This window comes from Meriones unguiculatus, chromosome 20 (genome assembly GCF_030254825.1).
Source record: "Meriones unguiculatus strain TT.TT164.6M chromosome 20, Bangor_MerUng_6.1, whole genome shotgun sequence".
Taxonomy (NCBI): Eukaryota; Metazoa; Chordata; class Mammalia; order Rodentia; family Muridae; genus Meriones; species Meriones unguiculatus.
This window is the reverse complement of record NC_083367.1, coordinates 29,433,268-29,450,232: the sequence shown is the minus strand read 5'-3', so window position 1 is coordinate 29,450,232 and position 16,965 is coordinate 29,433,268. Positions and strand designations below refer to the sequence as shown.

Below are 16,965 nucleotides of genomic sequence, written 5' to 3'. Positions count from 1 at the left end.
GTTTCAAATAAAGAACAGGAGAAGACAGAGGCAGTCAGAGTGTTGACTACTTTAGTAAAAATAATGGCTGTCTTCAGAGTAGAGAACCGAAAATATCACTGCCATGATAAAGGATGTAGGCTCCCAAGCCCCAGACCCCTTTCCTTTAACACGTCACTGGATATGTAGGCATTACTTAAATATTATCCACACAGTCTTTTGAAAAGTGAGTCATGGAAAGTCAGAGTGGGAAAGTATGGCAGCTAATGATAAGGTCCTCTGTGCCTGCAATAGGAACCCTGTGTCATCTGCCAGCAGTCAGAAAACTGGCAAGCTGACCTGTTAGCTTCAAGGTAAAGCGAAATATCATCTGGGATTTTAAAATGGATAAAAATAACTTAGTTGTGAAAAAGCAATTCAAACTAATTCATTTCTTTTTTGTTTTTTGCCTTGAGCATAAGTGATAGCTTGAATTTATCACAGACTTGGGAGAACTTAAAACAATAGACAACTCAAAATGTGTGGCTAGGTGTGCGCACACACATGCTTTTGAGTAGTCCATTGTTTTAAGTTATTCTAAGTCTACGTTGTGGGCATACCCTCTATGGGATGTTTGCCAAGTATATTTTATACAGCATAATCCAGGCCCTCTATAACTTTACTTTCAAAAGTCTATGCATAACCTACCAAAAATGAACCCATTCTTTCCTAAAGATACACTGAACACTTTAGCACTATCCTAAACTAGATTTTCTTACGCACTCGAACTTGGCTTTAGAAATCCTGTGGATTGTCCCTTTCATTTAGTCTCATATTACTTGTTCTTGATCTCCAATTGGTTTTTGCTAGCATTCTTAGATATTCAGTTCAGCTTTCGGTTACAATAGCAATCATTTAGAATTGAATTATATTGTCTTCTCCCAGATAGCACTTAATATATTTGTGGAGGTAAACTTACTACTACAAACTTATTACTACTAAGTACAGGGAATGTGATTCACATCCATATATTACTCCATGTGGCCAGCATTGTATTACATTTGTTCAGTCATACCAGACTATAGGTCAAGGTAGACATGGATGGAGATGATGAAGGATCATACTATGAGAACAGGAGAGTAGAGATAAAGAGGCAAAGAAAAAGAAGTAACTACCTTCCAGAAAAGTGTTTGATGGGAGAGATACAATAGCAGGAGCAGAAGTGACCATGCATATGATGATCAAGTCAGACATGCTAATACACACATTAAGTTTAGCTTACGTTATTATGTCTCCTAAATGTTCTAAGCCACTCTATGAATACAAATAAAACAACCTATTTTTCCCAGCAAATCTCTGCCAACACTCAGTAAGCTTCAGTTTAAACAGAGCACACAGATGTTTACACTCAGTCCAGAAATTTGAGAATTTTCACCAGGCTACACAAAAATTGATTCTGGAAGTCTGTGGTGTAACAAGCCCTCCTACTCAAAATCAAAGGAGTTACTGAGAAAATGATGTACAAGGGAGCAATAGGAAAACGCACTTTCAAGATGGCATGTTCACACAAGACAATCAATAAATGCAGCAAGTCATCATTTTAGCCACTCCAAGCCACACCCAGCTGTATGCACCTACTTGATTCACTGTTGTAAACAAAGCAAAGAAAGATGTTTATGTCAATGATCACACACTGGAACTTATGGCTACTGGAACTTATGGAATGCTGCACACCTTCAAAACAGGGTCCAGGTCAGCAAGTTCTTGATTTGTCTGAGTGAAAATTTTCTCCCTTGTTCACAACAGTTCAAACTGTAAATTCCCTTTCAGGGTATGGTTTCACATGCTGTTGAATGCTTAAGAAAAACCATTGATCGTCAGCTCTATCTAGGGCAGCATGTTAAGAAAAGACTTCAAAGAAAGAGTGCAAGAGCGCTGCCCTAAGGAAACTTACCGTGAGCAGTCATCTCTGGAAACAGACCATCACAGCAGCAAACACACGGTGCCTTTCCAACAAAAATATTTATGTTGTTAGTTGGCTTAATGTGCCATATTTATTAATGATTTGACCTATCAGGATAAGAGATATTTTCGAAGTATTACATGTATACCGATGCAAAGTGTATATGATTGCTATTGGTTTCTACAGTTGAGAGTGAAGTAAGATTGCAAGTGGCTAAGCTTCTTCATGTCATAAAGCTTTATTAAATTACAAGCTACCAGAAATATAAAAACTAGGCTGAACAAAAAAATTAATTATATCCAACTCTGGTGGTACGTAGCTTCATTCCCACAGGCAGGAGGCAGAGACAGGAGGATCTCTGAGTTCAAGGCCAGTTTTGTCTACATAGTGAATTCTGGACCAGCCAGGGCTACATATGAGACCCTCTCTCAAATAAAAAGAAACAAATATTAATGATACTGACAACTTGTATGTTTCTATAACTACATCCATCACCAGTTCTCATTCATAACTCACTCCTTTGACCTGGTCACTCTTTTCTGCCTGTGTGAAGCCATTGCTAAGTCACTCTCAATTTACTACCTTCAGAAGGTGTTTCCACTACAATGGATTTAAAAAAGCTTCAACATCATGAGCAGAACAGAATGCTAATGTAGGTGTTGAGGAAGTATCCTGCACCCCCATTCTGGACATTCTGTTGCACATGAGATATTTATCACGTTGAGGTACAGAGCTATGGACAAGCTGCTTATATCAGTTATTTTATAGGAGAAAGGGAAATTCCAAAATCTAGAATACGTTATTCTTTATTTCAGACAAAAAAGACACTTTGTTCTTGTTCATGTGGTATGTTTAGTTTCTGGAGCACTTGAAGGTGAAAAGCTAATAAACTGAAATATAAATATAAGCATCTAATTTTCATAACATGTTGCCACTCATATTCTCCAAATGTATTTTACAAACACTAAGTCACAAATCTTTAACTAAATTAAGGTCCCTGGTTATTTCACTCATATTTGCACCGAGGATGTTACCTACTCCATGTGTATTCTTCCTTTTTTTTTTTTTTTTTTTACACAGCCTAGACTTCAGAGGTCCAACATTTTAATCATGTTTTAATCTCAATCAGGCCTTGTCCTTTGCAGTATCTCCAAACAGAAATTTTAATCTTGTTTCAACCCTCCCCCTCGCAAAATAAGATCTAACTTTTGTTTTTTTAATCTGAGGAATGAGGGGGGGGAAATCCTTGCTTATTGTTGTCTACACAAGTGCATGAATTCTGATATTGCAGAGCCTATGTGTTTCCTGTCACTGCCCTTCTGTCCTGTTGGCTCATATTAACTGTTCTGAATCTTGACAACTTGATTAACTTCTCTGAAATCTCTCATCAATGTTTATTTCTCTATTTTTAGTTAATTTATTTAACTTGAGCTATTGCTTTTCTCTTAATCTCACTGCCAGGTAACTATTGATACAGCATGCATATAATGCTGAAGTCTCAGGTAAGTTTCCCTCTACATCGTCTATAAGGAAAATAAAGGCCCAGTGAGGTGACTCAAAGGTAAAGGGTGCTTGCCTCCTTGCCTGATGACCCAAGGTCAATCCCTTAAGTTCACATCGTAGAAGGAGAGAATCAACTCCTTCAAGTTGCTCTCTGACCTCACATGTGTGCCATGGTGCACACACATGAACAGACACACATACAACAAATAAATAAGAAAGTGTAAAAGTGATTCTAATAATCAGGACCAACAATAAGATTGTGCCATATTTAGAAAACACTTAGAAATAATTCTCTTCAGTGCAGTCAATGATACTGTTCAATTCTGAATGAACCTGACCAACAGAACGAAAGGAACATGGCATTGTCTTTATTAAGTACCTGCCATCATGCAAGGGATCCAGTAAATATGTTACATAAGAACCAAGTTTGTTTCAACTCATTGGACCAGAATATGCTACCTTACATATTGTAGCTGAAGCTTAGGGGAGTAGATAATTCTTCTCACATCTACCGTTACCATTAGGAACTACCTGACCACCACTACCAAAGCTAACAAACTCATGGAATTTGGGTAGGAAAAAGAGTATGAGCATCATAATGGTGACATATTTCACTACTGGAAGGCATACTTTTTGTATGTAAATCATCACAGTTACAGGTAGGAGTGAGATTTGTGGAAGAAGGGAATTCTAACACCATAGTCTTTAGTGTGCCTGTCCATTAAAAGAAACTGCCTTAGTCACTGTTCTATTGATATAAAGGGATGCCATGACCAAGGTAACTCTTATAAAAGAAAGTATGTAATTGGAGTCTTGCTTGCAGTTTAAGTGGTTTAATTGTTTTATCATCATGGCAGGGAGCTTGGTAGCAGGCAGGCAGGCAGGCAGGCATGGTGCCGAAGTCGTAGCTGAGAGGTACATACTGATCCACAGGCAGAAAGAAGGGAGAAAGGGGAATACACTGGGCCTGGCATGGGCTTTTGAAACTTTAAAGCATTCTTGCAGTGACACACTTCCTTCAACAAGGCCATACCTCCTCCAACAAGGTCGCACCTCCTAATCCTTCTAATCCTTCTAAACAGTTCTGCATCCTGGCGACTAGGCATTCAACTGTGTGAGCCTGTGAAGGCCAGTGTTATTTAAACCACCACAATGACATATAGCAAGCGATGGGCTATAAGGTCAATGCATCTCAGACTGTGACACTGATAGTTGTACATAGTGAAACCTGAATTGTGCACCAACTAGTGATTACAGCTATGTGTCTTACAGGCAGACTTAAGTATCACTAAAGGAAACAGACTTTAAAGTTAAAGTAACTTTGGCTTTGATAAATATGTTATAATTTCCTTTGAAATAAACTTTTAGAAAATAAAGTAAAAGAACAATTTACTGAAAAGGTTTGAAAAGCCAAATGAGAGTGAGATTTTTTTTGTTTTGTTTTGTTTTTGTTTTTGTTTTTTTTTGGCAAATAATGCAAACTCATCAAAAATTGAAGAATTTTACATAACAAAAATTAAGGAATAATATTTTACTTGAACACATTTTCTGTAATGGTTGGAAAAGGTAGTAAAAAGAAGGATTTCAGCTCAACAAGATAATATTCTGTCAAGTAAAGACAACTGAAATGTTTAAATATCCAAAGTCTCAGAAGTATACCACTCTGGAATCAGGCATGAAAAGACAGAGTCAGAAAATGTTTATGTGACACAATTAAAGCAGGAAAATTAGGTTATAAAGCAAGGTAATAAAATAGCATATTTTATCCCATAAATACTATAATTATTATCTTTCCTATATTAATACAGATTTAATAAAAAATTTAATTCTAATAAAAATAAAATAATAAATATTAATCAAATAATTTTACAAATTATATGTATATACACATACAAATTTCTACATGTATACACAGAAAGTAAAAAGTTATGTATGAAAACATTAATATAGATGAAAAGTTGGTTTTGTTTCTATATGTTGTTTGGTTGGGATTTTTCCTTACTTATTATTTGGCTAACAGTTAAGAAATAAGATCAAAATTAATAATTTTAGAAAAAACAATTATAATATTAAAATAATAATTTTAAACTCTATTAAATGAAAACCAGTTTGAAATGTTCACTTGACAAAAAACTGAATTTAAAAAGCACCAGTTGGAATATAATGCACTAATAACAATTCAGCAGGAGATACAGAAAGTCAGTGTCTTATTAGCACAACGAGTTAAATAGAGAAAATAATTATGTCTACATTTCAATTCTTTTTTTTTTTTAATTTTTTTTTAAAGTTTTTTTTTTTTTTTTTTTCAATGCAGTTTATTCAGGAACATTGAACAATCCTCGGCCCCCGGGGAAAGCCAGCCCACAGCTTAAATAGCCTCTGGGTAGCCAACCCAGGCATGCCACGGGGGCAATGCAGATAGGTCCACATACATGGAAGCAAGCCAGATCCTCGGCCCAGCCAAATGTGGAGTTGTTCGTGACAGAGAGCACTCACCATCGGGAAGGTGGAAGGCAGAAACCAGCTCCATCTTTAAGGCATAGCATTCCGCAGCTCTCTACAGTTCCCCCTTTTTGTTTTAGACGCATCAGGCAAGAGTAGAGGTCTGATCTCTGATATTAGAAATAAATTGGGACTTTGTACAGATGTTCATTTAGGTGTCATCCACCCAAAGAGCATTAGACCCGTCCGATACCTTTTTCTCAGAGGCGGGACCTGGGGTATCAACCCGCATGCAATCAGACATGCTCTTCTCTGGGTCCAAAGCGGCTGACCCTGTGGACACAAAACACCATAAGGAAATAGTTAAAAAACAAACATTTTAGAATTTTTAGTAGCAAATAAATGAGCCATGGGGTGGGATAAGGGTCATTTCTGTCCTCTTCAATTAAGAAATGAAAATTAAAAATAATAAAATGTGGTGAGTGGAGGAGGTGCTATTTATAACATGGACTCTATTGCTTGCTTTTGGATCACTTCTCCCTAGTAGCGCTGCCTTTCCTGGCCTCAGTGGATGAGGATATACTCAGCCCTGATGTGATTTGATATGTTGGGGAGGGTTGCTGTTGCAGGGATGGGATCTCCCCTTTTCTCGGGGGGTGAGGGGAAGGAGAAGGAAAAGGGGTAGGAGAAGGAGAGGGGACCAGAGGAAAGATAGGAGGGGAAGCCCTTGGGAAGTAAATTAAATAAACTTAAAAAATAAAAAAAAATTAAAGAATGAAAGAAGGCTTAGAAAAAAAATGTTTTTATATTATATGATTTTGGCATTATGAAAAAAAATTATCCAGTGCTTCTTGGAACATAGATGAAATTGATGACAATAAAACTTTATAGAGATGATGTAAAAGAGCTGAAATAGACATGCATGTTGTTCCTCTCCACTAGTCTTTCCTGTGATAGTTCTTGGTTCTAGATCAATATTTAAACAAGGGCACAGAGAACCATTTATAAAAAAATGTTTATTATAGCATTACTCATAAGGCAAAAATGAGAAACAAGTATGTGTGGGTTAAAAAGAATGGATTAAGTCGAATGCTACAACATATTTAAGGAACCATCTTGGCATTCCTCACTGCAGAACACCATGTATAGAAGACAAAAAGCACTACTGATGGTACAGGGCACAATCTACAGTCTCATAAATAAATCCCACTTCAGGGAAATCCATACTAAACCACTCCATGCAGAGAAAGCTTCCATTAACTCAAAGATAGAGTAGTATTTATTGGTCCTAATTATAAGAGGATAATATACTAAAAGTCTAGAGGCAAATTGAAGAAAGAAGAAACTTTTTGTTTAATCCGTACATTTTCAAATTTTTCAATGGTGATCATTTTGAAATAATAAGTCAATAGGTGTCCAAATCAAAGCCTGGTAGGTAACAGGAGTAAAAATAAAATTTGAAACCCAGTGTTTCATGTGAGTGGGAAGAGACAGACTAGGAATAAAATGTGGATGCCCATTGATGCAAGTAAGAAAACAGAAAGCCACCGAGGACAGCAAAATCAACAGCTACAGCGTCTCATGACGACTGCTAGGGATATGCAGCAGACCACATGGACTACATGCACCTTGCAAGAGTTCGGAGTGGGGTGGGAAGTGAGATAAAGCCTCAGCTCTCTCATCCCCTGTTCTTTCTGGGTTCTGTTTATCACTCTGTTATACCGTGGTGTTTTCTTCACAGAATAATATGATCACCCACCAACCATCTTAGTATAGAGATAGCCTTGGTAGCCATAACAAAACAAAGAAACAAAGACAAAGCAACAACAACAAACACACAAGCAGTGGTATGTGCTGATAGTAATAGAGCTATTGACAATTCCTGATAGAAGGGGCATGGACAGGCTCGCCAGATTCTCTCCAGAGATCCCAACTCTACTGTCTCTTCTAGATACCAGCCCTAATAATCTCAGGAGATCATAGCGTAGAGAGAAAGTGCAGTTTTAACTGTGAGACCCCATAATTTAGCATCCGTATAGTCGTCTTTCGTGAAGATGTTAGAGTTCGTGGCAATGCAGCTGTTTTGGGATAATTCATGTTGCTCTGAGGAACCCTTCACCCATGATTCTGTAAACACAATGAACCTGTTGGTTTGCCACACTGGACTTTGGTGGAATTCTTACACTGGTCTATGCAGGGGTTTGAATGAGGAATGTCCCCCATAGGCTCTGGTAGTTGAACATCTGATGACGCCATTTGGGAAAGTTAAAAAGATGCAGCCTTGCTGGAGGAAGTGTATCACTGGAGATGGGCTGTGGAAGTTTATTACCTCATGCCACATTCAGCTTCTCTCTCTCGCTCTCTGCTTTATGCTCTTCTTTGAAATGTGCACTCTAAGCTTCTTGCTTGGGCTACCATCCCACTGCTTATGGCTATGCTTCCTTGCCATGATGGACAACCAGCCGTCTGGAAACCTAAGACCAAACAAACTCTTCCTTCTATAACTTGCTTTTGGTCATGGTGCTTTGTCACAGCAGGAAGACAGTAACTAACATGGCCTGTTACTAGTGTACTATCTGAGATAAACAGATAGGTGTTTGTCCATGTTTCCCAAGTAGAGTTAATTCAATAACTCCCCAGTAACAAATACCGGGAAAAGCAGGCTTAATGCTCAGTGCTCAGCATCTATCCAAATGCAGAAGCACTGGAAAGAAAGAACTAAAAGACATTTAGTTGACTTAGATGCTGCTGCAATTCTCCCCTTATCAGATACAGTGAAGCCTGTCATCTTAGCAATGGAATCTGGGAAAGAAGGTAAAAGGTGAGATGAGGGGAAGAAACAATGGTAGATTCAACACTCACCACTGTGCACATGGCCAATATCTTGGGAAACAGGTAGGGCCAAGAGAATTGGAGAGTAGATGAAAATGTGTAATTCCACCGTATGTATATAAAATTATATAAATACACTTACTGTAAAACTAAGACAAATAAATTAAAATTACTAAAAATAACCTTTAATAATAAATTAAAAATAAGTAAAAATGTTTTAAGCAAAAAGTTTGTCATTATAAAACTGAAAATGAGATAACTGTCAAACCACTACACAAGTAAATATTAACATATAGTTAAACAATGGAGTTTGGAAAGGCAGCTCAATGTGGGTGTCCGAGTAAAAGGAGCAGGGGCTGCCTTTGTCATGAACTCACTTGCCTGCTCTTTGCTCACTTGCCCCTGGCAATGTGGCCTCCTCAGGCCACAGAGGAAGAAGATCCAGGCAGTCCTGATGAGACTTGATAAGCTATGGGCAGATGGCAGAAGAGGAGAACTCCCCCTTTCAGTGAACTAGGGGAAGGAAATCGGGGGAAGATGGAAGGAGAGTGGGACCAGGAGGAGTTAAGGGAGGGATATATAATGAATAAATTGTAAAAAATAAAATAAAATAAATAAATAATTTTTTTTTAAGTCAGAAAGTATAAGACAGTACCAAAAATAAAGATTACGCCAGATGCTGACACCCTATCAGGAGACAAGAATGCATTGTAGTAAAATTTTAGAATGCTCACGTATGTATCATCAAAAGCCAGAGGGGCTGAGGACACCGGGAGAGCATGGGTCAAAGACTCAGTTAAGCAGGCAACATAGGGGCTCACCGAGAGTCTGCATGAGGCAAGGTTAGGTCCTCTGCGTATATATTATGGTTGTTAGCTTGGCATTTTAGGGGGACTCCTGACAGTGGAAGGGGTGGTATCTCTGACTCTTTTGTCTGTTCTCAAGACCCTTTTCCTCCTACTGGGTTGCCTCCCCCAGCCTAGATGCGAGCTTTTGTGCCTGATCTTATTGTATCTTGCTGTGCTGTGTTTGGTTGATGTCCCTGGAAGTGCTGCTCTTCTCTGGGGTCGGGGAGACAGGCACTGGGGGATGCTGGATCTGGAGGAGGAGGAAAGTGTGGGGAGCTGGAATGGGAGGAGTGGAGGGAGGGGAAGCTACAGTTGGGATGTATTGTAGGAGAGAATAATAAATAATTTTTAAATAAATAATCTCACAACAACCACAATATAAAACACTCTCCGTGAGTCCTTAGCTGTCTTATGGCACACATTCCACCTTTGTCTGAAAGGAAACCTCTCCAGCTTTCAGTAGAGACTATTCTCAAATGTATATATTGATGAGCATAAAATACAATAGCCTAAGTTGAGGAATTTTAAAAATATCTAAATTTACATGCTTTAAAAATTATTTATAACAACACTCAAATTGCCCCTAGTAATAGAAAATGATTCTACCCTTTTTTTTCTAGCATGGTAGGAAAAAAAGACATTTACTAAATGTCTTTTTTTTTAGCAGACTATTTGTGTGTGTGTGTGTGTGTGTGTGTGTGTGTGTGTGTATACACGCGCGCACAGTTCTGTGTGTAGTGAATAAAGGAAAACATGGAGAAAGAATGCAAACATTGAAAAAGAATATCCTTTGGGAGCTTAATTTTTCTCTTTCATTCACCATAGCACAAAATTCAACATAAATACAACATAAGCAAGAGAGATATATCAGCAACAGCTCTCTAAGACATGTAAGATAATTTATTACAATGAAGACAAGCTACTGCCATTCCTGATTGGCTGCCACTATATGGCCAATGACATCATGTTCCTCCCAGTGTGTCCGGGCCTTTGACAGTGAAATCATCTGAAAATATGATCCCAAATGAAGTTTGCTTCCTTTAGGCTATTTCTCTAAGGCGTTTGGTCACAGGAGCAGGAGCCTACCCTGGTGGTTCTTGGACCTTCAAGGTTTATGAGAGGAATGTGGAAGAGTTTACAACTCTACTCTAAAGAAGCTCTTAAAGTCTGTAAGTAGAACTTAATGAGCCACTCTGGTGGGAGGTTGAAAAGCCAGATTGTTGATAAAAACACAGACAGTGAAGGCCTGGCTCAGGAGGGTTCAGAGGGAAACAATTCCCTATCATGAACTGAGCCAGATGCAACTGTGTTAACACTATGGTGATAGCCTGTCAGCTTCTGAAGAGTTGAGAGACTGGGTTCAAAATTGATACATTTAGCAGAGGAAAATTTGGGGCATACAGTCAAGGTCCCCCATATAGAAGTGTGGGTTACTCCCATTAGAAGAGAGTGTTCTCTGGGCTTCCCACTGGTAACTTAAGGAAAAGCTTTCTAGGATTTAGCCCTGCAGCACTGAGGTGCTGTTGCTGTGCTCTGAGCAGGACAGGCACATTCAAGCTTAGCAGTAGATTGTGGCATCACCCAAGTAGGGCTCTTTTATAGTATAGAAAGTATAAGAGTGACCAGGCCATCAAGGCTTTTACCAAGATATCCGTGAAAAGGTTATTAGGTGTGGCAATCTGTTTCCGGGGCTAGGTAGCAGGCATGTAGCTCCAGAAGTGAGTGCTGTGTGAAGCTGTGCAGCTGAAGATTTAAATTGCAGTGGAGATCTTGGAGTGATAACCATTCCGAGAAGAGGAGCTGGCCTGAGGGGAAAGCTATGTGCTTCATTAAAAAGGGCCACAGTGGCAGGGCCACCAGAATGCACACAATATCACCACGTTTCCCAGATGACAGACATCTACAGTCAGGAAATGTTTCCTGGTGAATTTTTTTTTCCCCTTTGGCTTTCTCTTTAAATGCTGTACTTCTGTTTCTCACTTATTGAAAAGGACTCGACTCTTTATGCTACTGTGTGTTGGAGGAACCCAATTTGTTTGTTGTTTGTTGTTATTTAAATAAGGGCTCACAGTTAAAGAATTGCTTTCTGAGTCTCAGAAGAGACTATGAACTTTGGACTTCAGAATAAAGTTGGAAATGAAAAACTGTGAGGACTCTTAAAGTTGAACAAACTGTTTTGCTTGTTTGTTTTGTTTTGTTTTTTTTGTTTTATGGGCCTAGAGGGGAAACTGCTGGAATACCACAGTTTCAATGTGAAATGTCCCGCACAGCCGAATGTGTAAAATCTTGACCTCAGGATACTTACTCTGCTTTAACAGTTTGTGGTGATCTTTGGGATACGTGGCCTAGCCAGCAGCAGAAGGTCGTTTGGGAGCAAGCCTAGAAGATCATATCCACTTTTGTGTCTGACCCAAACTTTTTTCTGTTGCCTAATGCAATGGTCAGCCTTCTCACATTTTTGAAATGAATGCTTGTCTTCAGCATCTGTGATGTTTCTGTATGTCCTTTGGAAACTTTGCAATTAAAATGAAGATGATTACTTACTTTTTGCTTACTTGTATCTACCCTTGATAAGAACTGTGCCAGAGAACACTTAAAACAGGGATGACAAATACAATACATGAGATAAAGGTAATAGAACAATTTTACATGGTTCTAGGCTCATAGGTCTATAGCTCACTATGATCCTTATGACAAAATTTTTTCCTTAGGTAATTTTTGAGAACTGGCTCTAAATATTTGTGGTAGGTGTGGTGTGTTCAATTCTATATGCCAAAAATAATTTTTATGACATTAGTGTCTCTATTTGAAGTTACTCATGCACTGGTATTATTAATTATCCATTTAGAGGCCAACAAGAGGATTTGCACACTAGTCAGTTAATTCACAGAAATTATAATAAAAATGGTGAAAAGAAAATGAAGGATAAAAAAAAGAAAGGGAGGATAAAAGGTGGGAGAGGTTTTAGGTTTTGATGATACCTATATCTTACAACATTTGCACTTGATCACAGACAAAAGGCCTAGAAGTAACACACATAAAATAATTTCAGTAGCAAAATAAATCGGCCTATGGTTCAGGTCAACTTTAAAGCCATGAGGAAAAACCAGAAAAGAGCAGACTGTATTAAAACCTTTTAGTTCTGTCACATCACCTTTACTTTCTCTGTCATTTAGAGGTACACCTCAAACTGTGAAAAAGATCCCAAAGATGGTGCAGAAACTTAGGTCTGAAAGTCACAGAGGGTGACAATTATCCAAATCATGTCAGTTTTTCCATAATGACTACTTGTTATCAGAAGCAAATTAGGTTTTGTTTTCTGTCACATTAATAATTCAATTCTTATATTAAAAACATCATCATTCTACAACAGTGGGGTCAACTAGTCCTCACAAAACCTCTGTGAGATAATCTTACTAAACAGTACTCGGTTCAACAGAATGCCAGAAAGGGAGAGACAGTGAGCAAGACAGGTGATGATGGAGATAAAAGTGGCCTTGAATGTTGCTTTGTATGTCCAAGGGATGGAGAAGAATGACAACCCAGGCTGCCATGGCCCCAAGCAAAGCTCCTCCTGGCAAGTAACTTTTGTCCTTCTCTCTCATATTTCTACTTGCCCTTTCATGTTAAATCAATCTTTTTGATACTTCATACTCGCTGGTTGACAGCTCTAAGTTTTCAGGCATATTTTCAGATGGCAGTAGGTCTTCTTTCCCCAGTGATTCTGTAGCTTAGGAGAGAAACAGAGGAGTGGGCAAATTAAAACATCTGAGTAGGGTTCTGGTAGATGCAAAACCAGGACAGCTGTTCCCAAAGGAGAAAAAGTCAGTGTAAATCACAAGGAACGCTCCATCCTCAGAGGACGGGAAACATACTAGAAGCCATGACCCAGACAAAAATGACCCTCCTTCCTCAAAAGCCATCCATGTACTGATAGCTCTTCGGTTAAAACTGGCCCCCTTGAACTGCTGTGAGAAACATCCCCAAAAACATCATTTCATGGTATTGTCCTCCCTCTGCCTTTCAGCTCTTACATTCTTCTCTTGTTTCTCAGTGTTCCCTCAGCCTCTGGTAGGGTTGTTGATAAAAATATCACATTTAGGATAGAGCATGCAACAGTCACTTCTCAGCACCTTGACCTTATAACTGGAGCCCTCAAAAGACAAGCTCCACCCTTTCCTCTGCTAAAAATCCTATCTGTTGATAAAGGGAAGGGACAGGGAGAGTCCATTAAAACCACTTGTGCACATACTGAATAAATTTCTACATCACAGAAGAAGCAATGATAGAAATAAAAGAATAGTTGCAGCAGCAAGAAAGCGTGATATCAGAAAACCCCACATAGTGGATTAGATCCTGCAGAAGAATCCAAACTCACACACTGCCCTAGGTGTGAGAAGCTCTGATGCCACGATTAGTTACAGTTGAGAACTTGGCCCCTTTGTGATATAGAAGTAAGATGGCACTGGGTAGGCAAAATGCTGGTTACTCCTGCTCTCCAAAGGCTACAGGAGACTGACTAAATAAGCACGTTATACAGGTCTCTAAAAGCATTCAATCAAAATCAACTTTGGGTATACATCAGCAGATGAGCACAGAACATTGAAACTACATGAGCTCTTAAACAATAAGTGGGAAAAATACCAAGTAATTTTTTCTTTCTCAATTCTTAGAGAGGAAATTTCCGAAAATGATGTCCTCTTAAACGCTTCACTGAAGCTTGAGGAACTGCAATCCATGTACTGACTAAAAAGACTCCATTCATAATTAAATACATTTTAGAAACTCAGTGTTCTTACCTCAGAAGCATTCCTTTTTCAGTTTCTAAATAAACCTTTATTCAACATCTACCACAAACAATTCATGTTCTAGGGCACGAACAGTGTAAAGTTCTAATCACGTCATTTCTGTACTTCTGGTCCTTGAACATTTTGTTGAGGTGTAAAATGTCTAAGAAAATACCTGTGGTGCAGGTGAGAGGTGATAATGGTGAGAGTAAAATAAGAGCAAACTTCAGGTGAAACTTAAAGAAGCAAAAATGACTCCTGTAGCATGGAGGAAGGACAGGATTTACGTCCATAGAATAATCTCTGAGCCGGGCCTGGGAGCTACACATGATTTCTACAGCTGTGCATAGAAGCTGATAGGATACCAAGTGAAATTAATAGTGCAATAAAAAGAACAAATGTTGAAATCTTCCTCTCTAGAAATCATATCATAAAATTCAGGCCAGAGACGTAACTCAACCTTCCATTTAGCAGAGCTGAAGAATTGAATTTTAACAAGGTTAAGAGTTTTTCCAAATTTATCATTCCAGTTTGGAAGGACTGAGTTTTCCCCTCTCCCATTAATGCTCTCTTCATCTGCATCCTGCCCATCACTCTCTCTCCATTCATGCCAAAGTGCGTATTGGTCCACAAGATGATCCAAGCAGTGTGAGACAGGGACAGGGTACACTCTCTGTGAGATGATAATTGATTCACACAGGAATTTGCCTCTCCCTTGGCCTCATGAGTTCCAGATTCGAAGCGAGTCCTGGCCTCAGCCTTTATTAACTGAGAGAGTCAAAGCAGATTGTCATCAAGGAAAGGAATTTATAGAAAGAGCCAAGAGTACTCGAAATGTCTCAAACATAACTTTCTTAGATTTGACTCCCTCTAGAGCATGTTGAAGGAAAAGACTTCATCAGTAAAATCTTTTTTCAATGCACATGCTTAAAAAAAAAAAAATGGAAGGTTCATGTGTTAAATCTATCCTCCCTCCAAACAAAAAGCAAATAGAAGCAAAGGCAAAGCAACAAGGTCTTTCTTAACGGGTAGAGCTCAAGTGATTTAAATCTCTGTTTCATTCACATACCAGTGCCAGCACCAGAGATCTCTGGAGTAAGGTCATTAATGACTGCCTGTGTGATTTAAAGTCTTAAAATTCCAAATTCACAATAATAGCTTTAGCATGAGACCTCTAGTTTCTGTTATCAGCTCATATTTAATAAATTCTCTCAAATCAGATAAACCTATCATCATGAAGGATTTATTTCTCCAATTTGAAATGTACTAACCCAATTCTATAAGACTCAGTTCTTGTATCCAGAAAGCACACATATACACTTGTAAATGTATAAATGTCAAGGTTTTTTTTTTTTTTAATGGCAAGAATGCTTGTATTAGTTCCATATTGGGAAGGAATACAATGGGGAGTTACTTAATTCTCACAAACTTTAACACTAGAATGTATTTAAAAGTGTTTTTCATTTGCTTTGCATGTTAAATCTCAGTACATTTGTTAAACGTGAACATTTTTTCAGTGACCCTGAAGCAGATATACCACACATCATTTAAAACAGAAATATGTTTAATAATCTATAACAGGACTCCATGCTATGTAATCAATTTCATTAAACTACTTTTGCTTTCCCATCACATTAGGAAGCCTATAAATAAATATGTGCATACAATAAATAATACTTTATAGTGATATATACATTTATATAAAGTAGTCATTTTGAAGAAAGTTATTGATATTACAATAGTAGACCTTATTACAATTACAGACAAACACAGACAGCAACAAAATTCAATTACATAAAGAAATGTATAAATAACAAGAGAACAGAAACTATAAAATCTAGTGTGAATAATAACAGTCATCTGAATTTATTCAAAATTCTTTTTCTCTAAAAACAAACAAACAAACAAACAAAAACTACACTTTTATTTTTGGCCAAAAAAAAAACCCAAAAAACAAATAAGCATGTCATCTTGTGTCATTCTTTCTCGATAATGTTCTTCCAGCAAAGAAAGCTCATGATAGTCTCTGGGTCCTCAGCTATTAGTTGATAAATAAAGTACTTTGGCTTGTCTACTAATATTAATAATTAACTTGATTGATTAATATACATTAAAGGAATAGAGCAAAGTCATGCTGGTGGGAAACTCTAACAGATCGGTTATTTATTTGAACACCAGGGTGGGTTGGGAGTTCATTTTGACTCTCCTGAATACTGAAGGCAGATAATTACGACCTTCTAAAGAACTGAGGGAAGAAAAAAAAATCCAGTTTTTCACAACTTGCAAAATATAGTGACTAATCTTTCTAACATTGTATTACACAGTCTTGTGATGTCTTCTGATAGCAGTAGGCCATCTCCCATTCCACAGACCGGACTCGCTTGACTCTCTGTTTATTTAACTGACACTTGTTTGAAAGGCTGGGTGCTTCTTATCCCTTTGAGTCACACACTGAGTCTGGGAGCCTCTGCTCAGGCACTTTTAGCACCTCATTAATTACTAACTGTAGCAAAGTCCTGCTGTTTTGCAACTCCACCGCCTTTGTTGGGAAATCACAAGCCCTTGCTAGAATGAGAAGGCAGGACAACAGTTATCAGCCAAATGTTCAGTTTGGCTGCTTCTTACAAAGGCT

At 38.2% G+C, this 16,965-nt stretch overlaps 1 long non-coding RNA gene across 1 annotated transcript in view; it reads right to left on the bottom strand.

The window, feature by feature from the left end:
• Positions 1–6,063: 6,063 nt before the first annotated feature.
• The window catches only part of LOC132649460 (uncharacterized), a 27,976-nt gene continuing 17,074 nt past the window's right edge, over positions 6,064–16,965 (bottom strand). Inside the window, exon 4 of the long non-coding RNA XR_009587904.1 lies at positions 6,064–6,199. This is a non-coding gene — a long non-coding RNA (uncharacterized LOC132649460). The remainder of the gene's footprint in view (positions 6,200–16,965) is intronic.